The sequence below is a fragment of the Columba livia genome, unplaced genomic scaffold (assembly GCF_036013475.1).
Source record: "Columba livia isolate bColLiv1 breed racing homer unplaced genomic scaffold, bColLiv1.pat.W.v2 Scaffold_103, whole genome shotgun sequence".
NCBI lineage: Eukaryota > Metazoa > Chordata > Aves > Columbiformes > Columbidae > Columba > Columba livia.
The window spans coordinates 5250373-5257084 of NW_027043008.1; positions in this window are offsets into that span (position 1 = coordinate 5250373).

Sequence of the window (6712 nt, forward strand, 5' to 3'; positions counted from 1 at the left end):
ACGCTCTCCGATACGGTTTGTGACAGACACACTGTCCAAAAGGGTTTGTGAAACACACACTATCATATGGGTTTTGTGACACATACACTGTCCTATGGTGTTTGTGACACACACACACTGTCCAATGGGGATTGTGACACACACACGCTGTCTAATGGGGTTTATGACACACACGCTGTCCAATGGATTTTTTGACACACACAACCTGTCCAATGGGGACTGAGACAAACACGCTGTCCAATGGGGTTTGTGACACGCACACTCTGTCCAATGAGTCTTGTGACACACACGCTGTCCAATGGGGATTATGACACACACGCTGTCCAATGGTTATTGTGACACACACGCTGTCCAATGGGGTTTGTGAAACATGCAATCATTCCAATGGGTCTTGTGACACACACGCTGTCCAATGGGGTTCGTGACATGCACACTGTCCAATGGGGTTTATTATACACACTCTGTGTCCAATGGTACTTGTGACACACACGCTGTCCAATGGGGTTCGTGACACACACGCTGTCCAATGGGGTTTGTGATAAACACACTCTGTCCAATGTTACTTGTGACACACACGCTATACAATCGGTTTTGTAACACACACGCTGTCCAATGGAGATTGCGACACACACACGATGTCCAATGCTGTTTGTAACACACACGCTGTCCAATGGGGATTATGACACACACGCTGTGCAATGGTATTTGTGACACGGATGCTGTCCAATGGGGATTGTGACACACACACGCTATCCAATGGTGTTTGTGACACACACACTTTCTAATGGGGTTTGTGACACACACGCTATACAAAGGATTTTGGAACACACACAAATGTTGTCCAATGGTGTTTGTGACACAGTCGCTGTCCAATGGGGTTTGTGATACAGACACTGTCCAATGGGGATTGTGATACACACACGTTGTCCAATGGGGTTTTTGACACACACAATCTGTCCAAAGGGTTTTGTGACACACTCGCTGTCCAATGGGGTTTGTGACACATACAATCTGTCCAATGGTACTTGTGACACAAACGCTGTCCAATGGGGTTTGTGATAATCAAGCTGTCGAGTGGATTTTGTGACACACACACTGTTTAATAGGGTTTGTGAAACAAACATGCTATCCAATGGGGTTTGTGATACACACACTTTCTAATGGGGTTTCTTACACACACGCTATCCAATCGGTTTTGTGACACACACACTTTCCAATGGGGTTTATGACACACCCACTCTGTCCAATGGGGTTAGTGAAACACACGCTGTCCAATGGGGTTTGTGACGCACACTCTGTCCAGTGGCATTTGTGACACACACGCTGTCAAATGGGTTTTGTGACTCACACGCTATCCAGTGGGGTTTGTCACACACACTCTGTCCAACGGGAATTGTGACACACACTCTCTGTCCAATGGGGTTTGTTACACACCCACAGTCCAATGGGGTTTTTGACACACACATAGTCCAGTGGGGTTTCTCACACACACTCTGTCCAGTGCGGTTTGTGACACATACACTGTCCAATAGGATTTGTGACACACACTCGCTATCCAATGGGGTTTGTGACACATACACTTTTCAATGGGGTTTGTGACACACACGTTGTCCAATGGGGTTTGTGACACACACTGGCCAATGGGGTTTGTGACACACACAATCTGTCCAAGGGGATTGAACACAGACGGTGTCCAAGGGGGTTTGTCACACACACGCTGTAAAACGGCGTTTGTGACACAGACACTTTCCATTGGGGTTTCTGACACACGCACGCTGCCCCATGGGGTTTGTGAAACACACGCTAACCAATTGGTTTTGTTACACACACACGGTCCAATGGTGTTTGTGACACGCATGCTGGCCAATGGGTTTTGTGACACACACACTGTCCAATAGGGTTTGTGACAGACACAGTGTGCATTGGGGTTTCTGACACACACGCTGTCCAATGGGGATTGCGACACACACGCTGTGCTATAGGGTTTCTGACACACACACTTTCCAATGGTGTTGTTACACACACACTGTGCAATTGGGATTGTGACGCACACACGCTGTCAAATGGGGTTTGTGACACACACACTGTCCAATGGGGTTTTTTCACACGAACTCTCTCCAGTGGAGCTTGTGACACACACTCTCTCCAAAGGAGTTTGTCACACACACTCGGTCCAGTGGGGTTTGTGACACACACGCTGTCCAGTGGGGATTGTGACAAACACGCTGTACAATTGGCTGTGTGACACCCACCCCATTGTCCAATGGTCTTGTGAAAAACAAGCTGTGCAATGGATTTTGTGACAAACACAGTCTATACAATTCGGTTTGAGACATGTAGTACTTTCCAATGGGGTTTGTGACACACACTCTCTCCAATGGGGTTTCTGACACAAACTCTGTCCAATGGGAATTGTGACACACACAATGTCCAATGGGGATTGTGACACACACACTCTGTCCAATACGTCTTGTGACACACACGCTGTCCAATGGGGATTGTAAAACACAAGCTGTCCAATGGGGTTTGTAACACACACGCTGTCCAGTAGTTTTTGTGACAAACACACTGTCCAATAGGGTTTGTGACATACACACGCTATCCAAAGGGGTTCGTGACACACACGCTTTCCAATGGGGTTTGTGAAACACACACACTCTGTCCAATGGTCCTTGTGATACACACGCTGTCCAGTGGGTTTTGTAACACACACACTCTGTCCAATCGGCTTGTGACACACAGGTTGTCCAATAGTGTTTGTGAAAAACACACTGTCCCATGGGGTTTGTGACACACACACTGTAAAATGAAGATTGTGACACACACACGCTGTCCAATGGGGTTTGTGACACACACACTGTCAAAAGGAGTTTGTGACACACATGCTGTCCAATGGTGTTTGTGACACACACACACTGTCCAATGGGGTTTATGACACACACGCTGTCTAGTAGGGTTTGTGACACACACTCGCTTTCCAATGGGTTTTGTGACACATAGGCTGTCCAGTGGGTTTTGAGACACGCAGACTCTTCCAATGGGGATTGTGACACACACTCTTTCTCATGGGGTTTGTGACACACACGCTATACAATGGGGACTGTCACACACACACGCTGTCCAATGGGAATTGTGACACACACACGCCGTTCAATGGGGTTTATGACATATACGCTGTCGAGTGGGGTGTGTGACACACACACTTTGTCCAATGGGGTTTGTGATACACACACTGTCCAAAGGGGTTTGTGACACACAGACACTGTCCAACGGTGTTTATGGCACACACACTGTCCAATGGGGTGTGTGACACACACACTCTGTCCAGTGGGGTTTGTGACACACACGCTGTCCAATGGGGATTGTGACACACACATTGTCTATAGGGGTTTGTGACAAACACGTTGTCCAACTGAGTTTGTGACACACACACACACTATCCAATGGGTCTTGTGACACACACGCTGTCCAATGGGGTTCGTGAATCACACGCTGTCGAGCGGGGTTTGTGACACACACACTGTCCAATAGGGTTTCTGACATACACAAGCTATCCAATGGGTTTTATGACACACACACTTTCTAATGGGGTTTGTGACACACACGCCATACAAAGGGGACTGTGACACACACACGCTGTCCTATGGGGTTTGTGACACACACATTGTCTATAGGGGTTTGTGACAAAAACGTTGTCCAATTGAGTTTGTGACACACACACACACTATCCAATGGGTTTTGTGACACATACACTATTCAGTGGGTTTTGAGACACACAGACTATGTCCAATGGGTTTTGTGACACACACACTTTCTAATGGGGTTTGTGACACACACGCTGTCCAATGGGGTTTGTGACACAGACGCTGTCCAATGGGGCTTGTGACATACACACTATCCCATAGGGTTTGTGACACACACACACGCTATCCAAAAGTGTTTGTGAAACGCACACTTTCTAAAGGGGTTTGTGACACACACACGCCATCCAAAAGGGTTTGTGACACACAAACTTTCCAGTGGAGTTTGTGACATACACACTCTGTCCAATGGTATTCTGACAAACAAGCTGTACAATGGAGTTTGTGACACACAAACGCTATCCAATGCGGTTTGTGACACATACTACTTTCCAATGGGTTTTGTGACACGTACTACTTTCCAATGGGGTTTGTGACACACACGCTGTCCATGGGGTTTTTGACACACACACTGTCCAATGGGGATTGTGACACACACACTCTGTCCAAAGGGATTTGTGACACACAGGCTGTCCAATGGGGATCGTGACACACACACTGTCCAATGGGGATTGTCACACACACACTCTGTCCAATGGGGTTGTGACACACAGGCTGTCCATGGGGTTTGTGACACACACACTGTCCAATGGGGATTGTGACACACACACTCTGTCCAAGGGGTTTGTCACACACACACTGTCCAATGGGGTTTGTGATACACACACTGTCCAATGGGGTTTGTCACACACACTATGTCCAATGGGTTTTGTGACACACACGCTGTCCAGTGGGGATTGTGACAAACACGCTATACAATGGGGTGTGTGACACACAACCCATTGTCCAATGGTCTTGTGACAAACAATCTGTACAATGGAGTTTGTTACACACACACTCTATCCAAAGCGGTTTGTGACACGTACTAATTTCCAATGCGGTTTGTGACACACAGGCTGTCCAATGGGGTATGTGACACACACGCTGTCCAATGGGGATTGTGAGAAACACTCTGTCCAGTGGGGTTTGTGACACACACGCTGTCCAGTGGGGTTTGTGACACAAACTCTGTGCAATGGGGTTAGTGACACACACTGTCCAATGGGGAATGTGACACACACACTGTCCAACGGGTATTGTGACACACACGCTGTCCAATCGGGTTCGTGACACACACGCTGTCCAATGGGGATTGTGACACACACACTCTGTCCAATGGGGCTTCTGACAAACACGCTGTCCAATGGGATTCGTGACACACTCTGTCCAGTGGTTTTTGTCACACACACGCTGTTCAATGGGGTTTGTCACACACAGGCTGTCCAATGGGGTTCGTTACCCACTCTGTCCAATGGGGTTTGTCACACACATGCTGTCAAATGGGGTTTGTGACACACACACTGTCCAAAGGTGTTTCTCACACAAACTCTCTCCAATGGAGTTTGTGACACACACTCTCTCCAAAGGAGTTTGTCACACACACTCTGTCCAGGGGGGTTTGTGACACACACGCTGTCCAGTGGGCATTGTGACAAACACTCTGTACAATTGGCTGTGTGACACCTACCCCATTGTCCAATGGTCTTGTGACAAACAATCTGTACAATGGAGTTTGTGACAAACACAGTCTATACAATGCTGTTTGAGACACGTATTAGTTTCCCATGGGGTTTGTGACACACACAATGTCCAATGGGGTTGGTGACACAAACTCTGTCCAATGCGGTTAGTGACACACACATTATCCAATGGGGATTTTGACAAACACACGCTGTCCAATGGGGTTTATGACACACACGCTGTCTAGTAGGGTTTGTGACACACACACTGTCCAATAGGGTTTGTGATACAAACACGCTATCCAATGGGGTTCGTGACACACACGCTTTCCAATGGGGTTTGTGAAACACACAAACTCTGTCCAATGGCGCTTGTGATACACACGCTGTACAGTGGGTTTTGTAACACACACACTCTGTCCAATCGGCTTGTGACACACAGGCTGTCCAATAGTGTTTGTGACACACACACTGTCCAATACTGTTTGTGAAAAACACTCTGTCCCATGGGGTTTGTGACACACACACTGTAAAATGAAGATTGTGACACACACATGCTGTCCAAAGGAGTTTGTGACACAAATGCTGTCCAATGGTGTTTGTGACACACACACACTGTCCAATGGGGTTTATGACACACACGGTGTCTAGTAGGGTTTGTGACACACACTTTCTATCCATTGGATTTTGTGCACATAGATTGTCCAGTGGGTTTTGAGACACGCACACTCTGCCCAATGGCGTTTGTGACACACACTCTTTCTAATGGGGTTTGTGACACACACGCTATACAATGGGGACTGTCACACACACACGCTGTCCAATGGGACTTGTGACACACACACGCTGTTCAATGGGGTTTATGACACACACGCTGTCCAATGGGGTTTGTGACACACACACTCTGTCCAATGGGGTTTGTGACACACACGCGGTCCAATGGGGTTTGTGACACAAACTCTGTGCAATGGGGTTTGTGACACACACACTGTCCAACGGGGATTGTGACACACACACTCTGTCCAATGGGTCTTGTGACACACACGCTGTCCAATCGGATTCGTGACACACAGGCTGTCCAATGGGGATTGTGAAACACAAGCTGTCCAATGGGGTTTGTGACACACACACGCTGTCCAATGGGGCTTATGACTACACACGCTGTCCAGTGGGGTTTGTGTCACACACTCTAGCCAATGGGTTTTGTGACACACACGCTGTCCAGTGGGAATTGTGACAAACACGCTGTCCAAATGGGTTTGTGACATACACACACTGTCCAACGGGGTTTATGACACACACACTGTCCAATGGGGTGTGTGACACACACACTCTGTCCAGTGGGGTTTGTGACACACACGCTGTCCAATGGGGATTGTGAGAAACAATCTGTCCAGTGGAGTTTGTGACACA